Source organism: Typopeltis vanoorti, chromosome 18, assembly GCF_054136105.1.
Source record: "Typopeltis vanoorti isolate ZY-2024b chromosome 18, IOZ_Tvanoo_1.0, whole genome shotgun sequence".
Classification (NCBI taxonomy): Eukaryota; Metazoa; Arthropoda; class Arachnida; order Uropygi; family Thelyphonidae; genus Typopeltis; species Typopeltis vanoorti.
In genome coordinates, this window is record NC_143566.1 from 74,257,528 (window position 1) to 74,272,841 (window position 15,314).

The 15,314-nt window shown below is 41.1% G+C and overlaps 1 protein-coding gene and 1 non-coding gene across 2 annotated transcripts in view; one reads left to right on the forward strand and one right to left on the reverse strand.

The window, feature by feature from the left end:
• The window catches only part of LOC150096807 (U-scoloptoxin(19)-Tl1a-like), a 42,018-nt gene that overhangs the window by 18,671 nt on the left and 8,033 nt on the right, over window positions 1-15,314 (reverse strand). The gene's annotated exons all lie outside the window — the stretch shown is intronic.
• Window positions 4,546-4,743, forward strand: LOC150096808 (U2 spliceosomal RNA). Its single transcript, XR_016549874.1, has one exon. It is a non-coding gene; the product is annotated as a U2 spliceosomal RNA (small nuclear RNA).

Consider the following 15,314-nt stretch of genomic DNA (forward strand, 5'->3'; position numbering starts at 1 on the left):
CATTAATCGTCACGGTCTAAAATTTAACGTAAATGAGATCATTAGTTTGTTTAGTATACTCTTTTAAATTATCTTCTTGTGTATTGAACGTTGGGCTTTTCTTCGTAATACTAATCACGATCCCTTTATGCTTGGCAAGAGCAACCTATACAGAAAAGATAACACGTTCTGTAAATATGACACGTGGCAAATCACTCTAATACCTCTACCTTGTAGATAAAGCCTTATACGGATAGACAGAAAGAGCATAATCTGCAAGCTTATGGACAGATATAGTTCTTTGCGTGCTTCCATTGTTCGCTGAGATATAAACAGGGAAAGAGATTAGGATTCTTCCATTTTTCTCTTTTTGATATGCCTTTTAAAGTATATTTCGAAACATTTAATGAAATGGATTAACAAATATTGAATTCTTTTTTTCCCTTTAAAATCTACCTCTCAGTTATTTAGAAATACTTATGATGGATAGGTTGATTCATAAATCTTGGATTAAATATCAAAAAATAAATAATTTCAATCTACAAACATTCAAAATGTTTTAAATTCAATTTTTGTTTTAATTCTAATGAAGTTTAATTCTAGACTTAAGTTTTGGAAAAGCATCCACGATTCCAGCAAAATTCTTTATAATTTAAGCATCATTAGCCAAATAATAGCTAAATAAATTTTATAGTTTCAGCTAAGGAATAAAGCCAATGTTTATTCAACCAAAACATGCCGCAAACCATTATTCTGCCTAATACATTGCGTTAACAACGCCATCTGAAGTTATTTACTATAAATGTCATCCAGTCATCAAATGTAAAAAAAAAAAAAAAAAAGACGTTTCGTTACCATAACAACCTTCAATTTTTTATAACTATCTAAGATCTGTAGCGTATGAAATCTAATTTATTTTTTATAAATCTCTACACTATAAAATTCTACGGTCTAACACGATTAGGTACAGTTTTTTTTGTTTTCTGTAAAAATGCTTCTTTTGACAGCTTTTTTTAAACATTCTTAAAAAATAAATCTACGCATGCGTCAATAAAATCTCTAATCTGTATATTGGGCATCTGTTTATCGTTTGTATATGCAGTATAACAAATGCTAAATTTACTTGCCCTAGGAACTACGTTACAATGTCACACTTCACAACCTGTTTTACAGCAAAAACTAAATCAATTGTCCCTGACAGGGTACTGTCAGGGATTGATGACTAGTTCTCTATTTTGTAAACGGAATTTTCTTTCTTTATAAAATATTTATTATACGTGTAGTGTAATATAATAAAATATGAAATTGTAGCTACATACTATTGTAATATTCATGATAGTTCACGCATCTGAAAAGCAGAAAGGTTTTGAAACAGCCAGAGGCGTGAATGCTCAAAAAAAAAACTATTGTTTAACTATAAAATTTTATTGTATTCTATATAAAATCAAAAGTTTTAAAATATTTTTTTCTAATCACAAAGAATACAAAAGTATAATCATTCTTACTCCCACACTCTTTAATTTATTATATCACAAAATTATGATAAATTAGAGTCAGATAACTACAGGAATTGAAACGAAAGATGGAAGTTCATAATTAAATTGACCTCGGCTTTGCTACGAAAAACTAATGAAGAATTAACAGTGTCATAAAGGCTAATATATGTGCGTGTTTCATAACTTCAGATCATTACGCCATGTCTAGCAATACTATACATAAAAGAAACTAACTAAGATGAAGTGTTGTTATTTCTTATGTCGACTTTTTCGTGCTGGGTGCTAAGCAACAGATTAGATAACAAGCTCCGTCTATCATCATTCTTTGCTCCTACCATTCAGCCAAAACACATATAAAAAGCCCTTGCTGGAAGCTTCAATATAATACGACAAGCTAATTACTATAGCCTGTCGGCCTTTAATTTCATTTATCGGTGACCTACAAACACTCGGAAGTGACGTCATGCAGGAAGAATGTAATTATTCTAAAGGTCGTGGAATATGCATATGCATACAAGGTTAATTTAATTGCGAGTAAAGTTAAAGTTAAAGATTACAGTGTATCCTTAAATTAAGGATCAAAACTTGAGATAGCTCGACCAATAGTGCATTTACTATTGTTATAGCAATATTAATGTATTATTGTGGTGTATAAGTATAAGCAGGTTTGAAAAGAATTGTTCTTAGAAATGGGATTGATTCGACATTAAACGTTGCACGCACGCACATACGCGATTCCACTTTCACATGTTCGAAACGCGCAACCCGCCGTAATTACTACGGTCTCTCGGCATTTATTTTGATCCCTTCGTGACCAGCAAGCACAAAGGAAGTGACGTCATCCAATAAGTGGAGTCGTTTGGCGTCAGAGTGCGGAGCTAGCGGTTAGCCCTGAAATAAGTTCCGTGGAAAATAATTGGGCGCTCGTGCCCAGTGACTGATATGTCATATATTCTGTGTACTAGAGATGGAATGCAGAGGATTACTTGGGTCACGTGATTCATGGCGACCATTACATTGTCTCAGAAAGATTGAAAGTTGTAAATGAAACGGTTTTATCTTGCGTAGGGAAAACAAATGAAATTTATTTGAAATAGCGCATATAAAGCGAGTGAACTTGTTATTAGAATACATTTCGATCAATATAAATTGTTTTTAATATTAATATGGGAACCGTAGTTCCATGCAAATGTCACGATTTGACTATACAATCATATTGTTTGTTTTCACTGTTGCAACGGGCCAGCAATTTGAGTCTGCAAAGCTACAAAAAAAGAAAGAAATTTTAAAAAATGCGGTAGATATGTTTATCTCTTTAAATAACTTTTCTTCAACCTGTGAATTTCTAAAAAAAAATAATAATAATAATAATAATAAGATCGTATTTAAGATTTTCAAAACAAATTTATCAACTTCCTTCATAAACTATACTGTCTAAGCACTTCAAACGAAACAAACAAAAAGTAAACAGCAAATAAATAAATAAATAAATTATACATTAAATTTATGGAAAATAAATTAATTAAATGCTTACTTTTTAAATAATATTCTACCTTCACAAATTTTATGTATATTGGAAATATTTAAATACACCAACTTGATTTTTCTAAACTAAAAATACAAGAATCTATTTGCAAATTACCAGAGTTTAAGAAAAGGAGAGGTTGAATCAATCGACCGTGAGATGCGGTGATTGATTCATTAATGCCCTTGGGGGTGATGGATAGCAACGCAAAGCTGTACCAATGAAGTTTAACTGAGGTTCGGCTGTTGCTCTTATCCCCTTGGGCGACGAGTTTTTGAGTTCGCTCTCTTAGGGTTTTTGCCTTAAGGGAGCACTTTGAGTCTCCGGGGAAAGTGTTCTCCGGCACGGCCCGCTGAGGGGCTTTGTCGGTGAATTATTTTCCTCGGAATTTGAGCGGTTCTGCTCAGTGGTCGGGGAGCCCGTCACTGAGTGGAACCAACGCTGAGATTAGGACGGTCTTTCGCCCACTATGGAGTGGCCTAGAGATCGTCCGTATTTTTGAGATTTCACCTTTACTTACATAGTCGGTGATTGATTCATTAATGCCCTTGAGGGTGATGGATAGCAACGCAAAGCTGTACCAATGAAGTTTAACTGAGGTTCGGCTGTTGCTCTTACCCACTTGGGCGATGAGTTTTTGAGTTCGCTCTCTTAAGGTTTTTGCCTTAAGGGAGCACTTTGAGTCTCCGGGGAAGGTGTTCTCCGGCACGGCCCGCTGAGGGGCTTTGTCGGTGAATTATTTTCCTCGGAATTTGAGCGGTTCTGCTCAGTGGTCGGGGAGCCCGTCACTGAGTGGAACCAACGCTGAGATTAGGACGGTCTTTCGCCCACTATGGAGTGGCCTAGAGATCGTCCGTATTTTTGAGATTTCACCTTTACTTACATAGTCGGTGATTGATTTTATATGAGATGCCCATATAGGGTAACGGATGGCAATGCTGAACCAATGAAATTTAACTGAGGTTCGGCTGTTGCTGTTATCCTGGGTTAATGAGTTCGCTCTCTTAGGTTTTGCCCTAAGGGAGCACTTTGAGTCTCCGGGGAAAGTGTTCTCCGGCACGGCCCGCTGAGGGGTACTTGCCGGTGAATTATTTTCCTCGGAATATGAGCGGTTCTGCTCAGTGGTCGGGGAGCCCGTCACTGAGTGGAACCAACGCTGAGTTTAGGACGGTCTTTCGCCCACTATGGAGTGGCCTAGAGATCGTCCGTATTTTTGAGATTTCACCTTTACTTACATAGTCGGTGATTGATTCATTCAATCCAATACTCTTGGAGGGTAATGGATGGCAATGCTTTAGCCAATGAAGTTCTAACTGAGGCTCGGCTATATTGCTGTTACCCTCCTGCCATGATCAGAGCGAGCTTTAATTGCTCATAACACCTTATCCCTACACTGTCCTCTACAGATAACGGGGAAGATGAAAAGCATTCTTGCTTCGCCCCTTTAAGCCAGTCCTTATAAGGATATAAGGACCAGAGTTTAAGTATGGTATATATACTGTATATGATAAATATAATATGATATGATATATATGTGATATATATATCGCTTCTCGGCCTTTTGGCTAAGATCAGGTGTGTAGTGTATAGTTTCTGTTCTTAACCGTTAATATCGGTACGAGTCCCATCGGGTTTCACGACGATATTTAACCGGAAATTTACAGAACTTCGTAAACCCCGAGAAATATCAAACACTTGGTGGTGGGAATAGTTACGCTCCCCCCATCTAATCATGCCCTCCATTCTGCCGCGTGTGCGTACACTCGGAATTGTGGTTGACGCCACAATACCGGCGATGGCGAAAGCTATCATAGACTGCGTCGGCGCAGAGAACATTTTTGGATTTACCCCTTATGAGGGACGAAGATACCAGGTAGTGACCAAAAATATGGAGACCAGAGAAAAGCTTCTCCAAGGGTTTGACTGTGGTAAAGTAAAAGTATCTCCCTTCATGGTTGGGAGCATCTTGAGAACCCTTAAGATACCACGATTTCCCCTAGAATATGCAGAGAACAACGATATAATTCATAGCGTATTCTCTAAGTGGGGAGTTGTCCTGAGTGGAAGTCAGGGGAGGTAACTATCTCTCTTGAAATGAGAACCGAAGTTCCTAACTTTTTCCTCATAGGATCTGCCCGGGTAATGGTAAATTACCCAGGCGTCAAAAAGAATTGCTTTAGATGTGGTGCCTTCAATCATCTTGGGGCAGACTGCCCTCGCATAAAATGCAAGAACTGCCTAAAAATTGGCCACAACCAAGAAAAATGCGAGGCAGCTTGTTTGAAATGTGGGGTCACTGACCACAAAGTCGACACCTGCCCATCCAGAACCCTCGCAGAGAGGATGGGTGGTGCAATCACATCAGCAACAAAACCAAGTAATGAAAAGGTCACAACACAGGAAGAGTTTCCGCCTCTTAAGGCCACTCCTGATCATGCGCCATGTCTAAGACAACGAAAAGGTCCCGTAAGGTAGGGAAACCTACCAGAATTGCAGAGACCAGCAATATGATCCCAACAGAAGAGACTGACAATGCAGAAACCATCATGGTAACTCTCACGGACGAAAGCGGAGCTACCACTGCCAATATAGACATCGGCAATTCAAATACAGTAGAAGAAACTGAAGTAGAGATGGAGACGAACACCAAAACTTCCAAACGGCCATTAAGTCCGCAGGAAGAAGAGCTGACAAATCTCAAAACAGCAAAAGTATCTGAAACCGAACACCCAGAAGTCCCTCATGCAAAAGCAGGGGAGACTCTAAAACATCTCCTTAGAGGTATGCCCGGGGTGGAAGAGGCAATAGATAAAGTAGGAGAACCTGAACTCCTCCTCACAGGGAAATATGGACCCGACATCGTCAGTGCAAAATGGGGTGACCTCTTCGTTGATGATATCAGCAAAATCACCCCTGAGCAAGTACTTCGGCGTTCTACATAGCTCTCTGCAAACTAGACATGGCCAAGGGAAGTGAGTAGGATTTTTCCTTTTTTTTAAAGAGAAAAATCACGACCGTTTTAGAAGCGCCCCTGGGGGACAAACATTTAAAACAGGTCAGCTGAGGCCTCTTTCACCTACTCTACCACTATGCACTCTATCTTTATATCTTTATTTCCTCTCCTACTATCTGCTGACTCTCAGCCTATCTTACTCTACAGGCCAAAGATTAAGTTTGTTGAACTCACAAAATATATATATATGCAATATATATACAGTGTATATCATATCAACCCCTTCTGCGACGTCTGCGGCGCGGTAGAAACTGTAGGGCACCTCTTCTTTCACTGCCCGCCAGCACAGCGTGTTTGGCACAGACTGGCTGAGGTGCTTGCGATCCCAGCGCTCACATTCGCCGAAGTAGTCTTTCTACAGTTTCTTCCCCCACTAACAAAAAACAAGAAACACCTAATTTTCCTAATAAATGTGATTAAACACCACATTTGGAAAATCAGGAAAAAACACCTTCTTAACGAGGAGGATCGCATCTATCTCCATGTTAAGAACTCTCTCTCAACCTACCTCTGCCGCTTCCTGGAGCAGGAAAGGTACTTACGGGGAGAAGAGCGGTTCCTGAGGAGATGGTGCGATCCACCAACCATCTACCAGATCATACAGGGGGGAATCCGGTTGTGTCTGCACCTATAACACCTTCAACTTGTAGGTGTTGATGCTGCCTCGCTCTTCCTTCCTGATCAACGTTTAACCCACAGGTATGTCTAGTCCTTTCGCAGTTGAAAGTTTTTCTATCCCCAGGTTGGGGTTGACCTGAACAAACCCGGACTGCGAAGGCCAACATCGAGGTGGTCCCAAGCCCTTTTCAGGGCGGGGTTTTCCGGGCCAGGTCATCTCCCTTCTTCTCCTGGTTATACTGTTCTGGGTTTGCTCGGCAAACTCATTCCTCTATAGAATTGTCTTTCACATCGTCTTTAGATATATTTACACTTGTTAAATTTGCTTAGTCTCTCATTTTTTTTTCTTTTCAGGATTTTTCCTTTTTAAAATTGAAAAATCAACGACCATTTTAGAAGCACTCTGGGGGGTCAACAGCTAAAACAGGTCAGCTGAGGCCTTTTTTTATCTACTCTACTACTATGCAGTCTATCTTTATTTCCTCTACTACTATCTGCTGAATCTCAGCCTATCTTGCTCCACAGGCCAATGATGAAGTTTGTTGAACTCACAAGATATATATATATATATATATTGACAATTTAATTCAAGGCGTTGAGCTCTATCGCTCAGCCTGGAACTTCATCTTGCCTATCCTGGTGTCATTATTCAACAGATTCCTATTCACTGGTGACGTACCTGCTGACCTCGTTAGTGGGTACACAATTTTCATCCCCAAGAAAGGGAGAGACCTGAATATCATGGATAACTGGAGGCCCATTTCCTTGACCAACACAGACCACAAATTATTCGCAAGAGTGGTTTGTTACCGTCTGAAGTTGGGCATTGGGAATGTGCTACCCAGCACTCAAGTATACGGAGTTCCGGGCAGATCGATGAAGCTCAACCTCTTCCTGATAAGAGACTTTCTTCGCCTTGTGACGAACAAAGAACTCCCACTTGCACTCGTATCAGTAGACTTAGAAAAAGCGTTCGATAGTGCAAAGCACTTCCTGCACTATATCCTAAAGAAAGTCGGAGTGGCGGCCTGCGTGAGGGAAGCAATCAAAAGCATGTACGGTAAAACAACAACGCACATTGCTATTAATGGGTTTCTTTCAGAACCCATTCCCATACGCAGAGGGGTTCGACAAGGCTGCCCCCTTAGCCCCCTTCTTTTCTCTTTTGTACTAGAGCTTCTTCTAAAAAAAAATGATGAGACGCGCGCAGTAAGAGGAATACCGCTGCCCTTAGGCTCCAAACAGAGCAAAACTGTCGTATATGCCGATGACATTGTCGGAACCCTTCGGAATTCGGAACTCTATTTACATCTTCTTCGGCATACTGCGAGAGTTCAGCGTGCTCAGTGGTCTTCACACCAACCCAGAAAAAACAAGAATCAAAATTTATGGGAAATTCGGCCCTGCTAGTCTTCCGTATGGTCTGAAACCCACAACCAGTCCATTAACAATACCAGGAATTCCCTTCCTAGAGACCCCAGTGTTGCAAACACAACACTTAATAGAAATATGCCACGAAAAACTCAAACCCTTCAGTCCCAACTACCTATCATTCGAAGGTAGAGCAACAGTTATCAAAACAGTCCTAAAACCGATGTTACTCAAACCATTAACCTCACAAACATCACAGGCACACAAGACAACGCCATTCACAAACACATCGCTGACTTTTTCTGGAACAACAGGAAACAGGTGGTGCGCAGAGCCTTTCTCCATCTTCCCCCCACACATGGAGGATTCGCCCTACCAATCTTCAAATACTGCCACCTAACCAACACTGCTCAGACCATACGGAAAGCACTGGCCACCCTTCAGGCAATCTGATTAAATACTTCATAGGATTTTTCCTACCCTACTTCGGGACCAATGGCCATGCCGGACCATGTGCGGAGACGGGGCCAGAATGGTACTACACAATATGTAAACTTTTCAAAAAAATGGCAACAGATGGAGTTCGAGTACTTCAGCTCATCCCAAACAAGCTGTACTGGAAAATTTTTGACAACTTTGACTGGGAAAAGCCCGATCTGGGCACACGAAGAAGTGCTGTTCACCAACATAAAAAAAAGCTGGGACAACCATTTCACCGGGACTTAGCCTGGAGAATCGCCTACGGCAGACTCCCGGTAAAACTGGTAAGATCAGCCTACGGATCGCGACCGTGCAAACCCTTCTGCGACGTCTGCGGCGCGGTAGAAACCGTAGGGAACTTCTTTCACTGCCCGCCAGCACAGCGTGTTTGGCACAGACTGGCTGAGGTGCTTGCGATCCCAGCGCTCACATTCGCCGAAGTAGTCTTGCTACAGTTTCCTCCCCCAGTAACCAAAAACAAGAAACAACTGATTTTCCTAATAAATGTGATTAAACACCACATTTGGAAAATCAGGAAAAAACACCTTCTTAACGAGGAGGATCGTATCTATCTCCATGTTAAGAACTGTCTCTCAGCCTACCTCCGCCGCTTCCTGGAGCAGGAAAGGTACTTACGGGGAGAAGAGCGGTTCCTGAGGAGATGGTGGGTCGCACCATCTCCTCACTTATACTGTTCTAGGTTTGCTCGGTAAACTCATTCCTCTATAGAATTTTCTTCCACATAGTCTTTAGATATATTTAAACTTGTTAAATTTGCTTAGTCTCTCCTTTTTTTTCCTTTTCAAAAGTGAAAAATCAACGACTGTTTTAGAAGCGCCCCTGGGGGTTCAACAGCTAAAACAGGTCAGCTGAGGCCTTTTTCATCTACTCTACTACTATGCACTCTATCTTTATTTCCTCTCCTGCTATCTGCTGAGTCTCAGCCTATCTTGCTCCACAGACCAATGATGAGATACGTTGAACTCACAATATATATATATATATATATATTGACAATTTCTCCACTTTGACTAATCTAATAATAGATACTCAAAAAGAAGAACATTATCAGACCTTACTCAATATATTTTACAATAAGCATCATAAATGATAATATTTAGATATTCAAAGGCTAAGTTTTATTTGGACATCCATTTTTGCCACTTTTTTCAATAATTCAGTGCTTTCTTTTTACACGACAAACGCTTTAGGGAAAAAAAAGGCATTGAATGCTTCGGAATTAAGTGTTTCAATTTTAGGAAGGAAGAATAAACTCCGGCTGATCAGACCGAGATTATAACTGTGCAAACATTTGTTTAGATGACACTGAACTCTAACCACCTGCTGAATACCGTATTGAGCCATTTCTCGCCCCTTAACGACCAATACTGATTCGGCTAGTTGCCTGTTGACGTCAGTGCGATTTATATCCATGGTGTTTGCAAAACATCCCACAGTCCCCGAATGGAACAGGGTGAAGGTTTTATCGTAGTTGTGATTCGGTGATTTCGTCAGTTGTTTACCAGTGAATTATCATACTGGAAGACCCCCACTTCCACCCCGTGTGAAAACATGGAATCAAATAATAGACGGCAACTGATCTGTTGTGAGATTTTGAAAAGCAAACACGCCTCAAACAATGATACTACTCCCAATTGCTGAGATGGTCGAAACCTTAGAATAGGATCTTATGTGCCTTCGCCTCTGAAACTCCTTTTGTGTGGACTGTGCATCGCCATTTAGGATGATGCTTGTATACGTTGTATTGCAATGCCAATTGTTTCAATGTCACCCGTCCTAGCCAGTACAAGATATTAGATGAACATAAGAATCTATTCCCAGTGTTACTATGCAACATTGTCAGTAGACAGCAGTTTCACTAATTGGCACCATTCTGTTCAGTATACACTAAACCACTGTGGGTTGTGAACAATCCCTTGTTGTTTATGTATCTTAATTTGAAAAAGAGCATGGCTGCTGAGTGTTACCATTATGGTTACGACCTCGTTACCTTAACTATTGACTGCAACTTTAACTCAGGTTTACACCCAATTATGATATTATATGCACTTTATACTGAGGTAGACTAGATCGGGCTACTCGCACTCTGGATGGAGATCATAATTCAGTCTTATCTTCAGTTTAGTAACATATAGCAAGAGAATAATAAGTAATGCATTTAAATTTTAATTAAGAAACTTTTAATGAAATAATTATTTAAAAGTATATATAATATATGTGTAAGAATAAAAATTATTTCATATTTTCAAAACAAGTATAACTTTTTGCAGTTTTGAGAAAAATATTGTGAGTTACATTAACCACCACACAAGATTGGTGAGTAATCGACCGTGAGATGCGGTGATTACCCTCTATTATCCTTGGAGGGTAATGGATGGCAATGCTGTAGCCAATGAAGTTCTAACTGAGGCTCGGCTATTGCTGTTACCCTCCTGCCATGATCGGAGCTTTAATTGCTCAATAACACCTTATCCCTACACTGTCGTCTACAGATAACGGGGAAGATGAAAAGCATTCTTGCTTTGCCCCTTTAAGCCAGTCCTTATAAGGACAAAAAAAAAATGATGACCGAAGTAGGTAGAAGAATCGACCGTGAGATGCGGTAATTAATACCCTTGAGTACGTTCTCTTAAGGCTTTTGCCTTAAGGGGGAAATTTGAGTCTCCGGGGTAAGTGTTTTCCGGTGAGGGGCTTTGTCGGTGAATGCTTCTCTTCGGAATTTGAGCCGTTCTGCTGGATGGCTGAGAAGCCCGTCACTGAGTGGAACCAACGCTGAGATATGGACGGTCTTTCGGCCAGTATGGAGTGGTCTAGGGATCGTCCGAATTTTTAGAGTTCACCTTTACTTAAACATCGGTAATTAATACCCTTGAAGGGTAACGGATGGCAATGCTGTAGCCAACGAAGTTTTAACTGAGGGTCGGCTATTGCTGTTACCCTCCTGCCATGATCAGAGCTTTAATAGCTCAATAACACCTTATCCCCACTGTCGTCTACAGATAAAGGGGAAGATGAAAAGCATTCTTGCTTCGCCCATTTAAGCCAGTCCTTATAAAGATATATATAAGAAAAACCGAGATGGGTAGCCGGGATAAGAATAGCCGCAATGTAGCTCATGCATGTCGTACGAGGCGACTAAAATGGGTATCTTGGGAGGGTAATGGATGGCAATGCGGTAGCCAATAAAGTTCTAACTGAGGCTCATCTATTGCTGTTACCCTCCTGCCATGATCAGAGCTTTATTTATATAGCTCAATAACACCCTGTCCTTACACTGTCCTCTTCATATAACGGGGAATGAGAAAAACATTCTTGCTTCGCCTATATGAAAGAGAGCTGTGTTGAGAGAAGAACGGATAATGTATTACGACGATTATGAATTGTGAGTGAATTTGATGAGTATTCGTCTATTTCGGTATTCTTTTTTTTTTCTTTCGAGTTTGTGTGGTGCATGGAATGATCGAGGTAGTGTTGTTATCTGATGTGCAGTTCTGGTTACTCTAGGTAAGTACTTTATTCCAGAAAACTGTAATTGCAACGCGGGCGATATGCAAGGACTAATTTTGCTTCCGTTATACACTCGTTAGAATTGCTATTGTTCGCGTATATATATATCAGAAATAACAGATTATTAACTATTGTAGTGCTATTATCATCATGTGCGAGGAAGATGACGCTTATATTGAATCGCTCAACAAAGGGCGGGCGTTCAGCATTCTCAAAAAGTTTATAAGAAAAGTCGAACGCGAGTGGCCTGGCATCCTTAATTTCTACTCCTTGACAGGAGAAGTTGAAGCGGAAGAAGACACTGCCCAGACGGAGGAGCTGCATTTGGTGATTTCCACTCCCCCAGACTTTGAAGAGGTTACGTGCGCGCAAAACCACCGACGCAGAACCTCCCATGGATTCCGGTATGGAAGATAACACTCCCAGTTCCGATCCCTCGGAGTTCCCCAAAGAGAGGGTGCCACCGATCGTCCTCCGGATAAAAAAAAGTGGACACACTTAAGGTCCACCATGACAAACTTACAAATACAATATATCTCAGCAAAGAACATGGGTGATGGCATCAAAATCCAGCCTGCTACCGTAATGGACTATAGAAAACTGACCAAAGAGTTAGATTCAAGTAATACTCAATACCACACTTTCTTTCTCGGCTCGGAGAGGAATTTGAAGTTGATCCTGCGAGGTGTTACAGAGGATGTAACTGCAGATGAAATAGAGGCCGACCTCTACCACCAGGACTTGCCACCTATTAACGTCAGTAGGATGACTAGAGCGGACAAAAATCCCTATGCCTCTGGTTTTAGTAAAGATCCATAAAGCTTATAAAAAATATTTATTCCCTAAGATCAGTCTGTGGACTCCGGATCACCCCAGAGCCTCTGAGGAAGAAAGCTCCAACTGGACAGTGCCACAGGTGTCAAAGATTTGGCTATGCTCAGAGACTCTACATGGCAGAGTATAAATGCCTGAAATGTGCTATGAGCCACCCCACTAACACCTGCACAAAGCCAAAAACCACCTCAGCTAGTTGTGCAAAGTGTGATGGTCCTCACCCAGTTAACTATAAAGGATGTGTTCAACAGATGCTCCGAAACAAACAGACAGTCACCTGCCTCTATCAGCTCACGAACACCTACACCTCTGGAACTACAGTCTCACAGTGTTCAACAATATGTGATAGAAGTCCCACCGTCATAGGTTGAGACTCCTAAGAGAACAAACTACCAACGGAAGGCAAGAACCTATGCGGACGTGGCCCGTTCCAAAACGACAACGAAGGAACAGAATCAGAATCAATCAGCAGCGCATTCAAACCTGACAACTGTCATTGCTGCTTCACTGGCAAATATGCTACAGGATTTCAGCAGGTACAAGAGTTCACTCAGAGACTTCAGCCAGACGTTGTTTTGATAAGTGAGACACATATTCAACCCCCCAACCACTAACCTCGAGGTTACTGGTGTGGAGATTCTTACTGCTAGCTTGGCTTGCAGACTGAAAATTTATGCAGCATATCCACCGCAAAAAACACGAATGGACACGGATATGAATGCTTCCTAGATGCTAGAGAGCGATCATTATTGCTGGGGACTTAAACTCCAAACACCCGGCATAGAATTGTAGAACTACAAACAACAACGGACGCATCCTCGCCAACTACACAGGATTCAACTGCGAGGTCATCGCAGGCCCCACTGAACCTACTCATCACAGCCCGAGTGGCACTGTTGACATCTTGGAGGTAGGCATTCTGCAATATGTTAATTTTCGATATAATTTAAGAACATTAAACGAGCTGTCATCACACCATGATCGAGTGCTATTACAGCTGGAAACGCGACACAGCCTGTCTACCCCGTCACACTCTAGAAAAATTAGTAAACGCACTCCCAGAAATCATTGGCCTGGTTCCTCCTATAAGGTCACAGCAAGAAATTGAAACAGCAGTCAAATATTTTACTCAGCAAATTAATGCAGCAATAACGGCAGTTACCTCTTACACAACTCGCTCCACAACAAATTGGTTACAGGATGATATTGTGAACCTCATCAGAGATAAAAAAATAAATAAATAAATAAAGCTAGAAAAAGGTTTCACGATACTCGCGCGCCTCAAGACAAAAGAATTCTTAACAGATTAAATGGAGCAGTGAGAGACCCCCCTCAAAACCCGCAGGGATCGACTATGGGAGGATAAGTTGGCTTCCTTCTCACCTGCGGATCGCTCTATTTGGGGACTCTTGAGAAATCTCAGAAACAAAAACATATCTCTTCCCCCTCTACAATCGGATGTGGGCCTTGTGCACACGGATGCAGAGAAGGCAGAAACCATTGCAAAAAATTTAGAAGGGCGTCGTCGACCTGCTTATGAAAACTTAAATTTCGACCACTTGTATAAAATTCATCGTCATGTGAGACATGTGCTAAAACTTCCTGATGCCTGTACTAATCAAATCGTCCCTACTTCACCAGCAGAAATCTACGAGATCATTAAGAATGTTAACAACAAAAAAAGCCCCTGGTCCAGATGGCATCATCAATAAAGTTATTAAATTACTACCCCGCAGAGCCATTGTGCACCTTACCAACATAATCAACGCGATTATTAGATTCCGATATTTCCCTTCCCCGTGGAAAACTGCTTATATAACCCCCATTCATAAACCAGGCCAAGATCCACATCTACCGCAAAATTGTCGTTCCATTAGCCTGATTTCAAACCTGGGAAAGATTGCCGAAAGGGTCATCCTCACTAGACTACAATCCATAGTAAATAAACTGAATATCCTCCCAAACGAACAATTTGGATTCCGTCAACATCACAGCACCACTCAACAGATCCATAGACTAACTGAATATATTACCACAGGCTATAATTGGCATCAACTTACCAAAGCTGTCTTTCTGGATATGGCCAAAGCCTTCGATAAGGTGTGTTCTGCTCCACAAGCTCATCGCCTTTAACATCCCGCTACAGATGGTACAGTTGATCCAATCATATCTCAGCAACAGATTTATGCAGGTCAAGATCAAGTACACTATATCTACCAAGCATCCCATTCTGCCTGGTGTTCCGCAAGGATGATTACTAGCCCCAATTCTGTTCTCGGTATTTATGGCAGATATTCCACACAATCTAATGTCATCTATCTTGGCCTTCTACGCAGATGACACGGCGATAATAACCAGATCTCTTAGCCCACACCTAGTTCACCAAAAAACTCCAAGAAAACCTACAAATATTAGAAAAATGGTTCTCCAATTGTAGATTATAAGTAAACCCCCCGTGAAGAGCATAGCC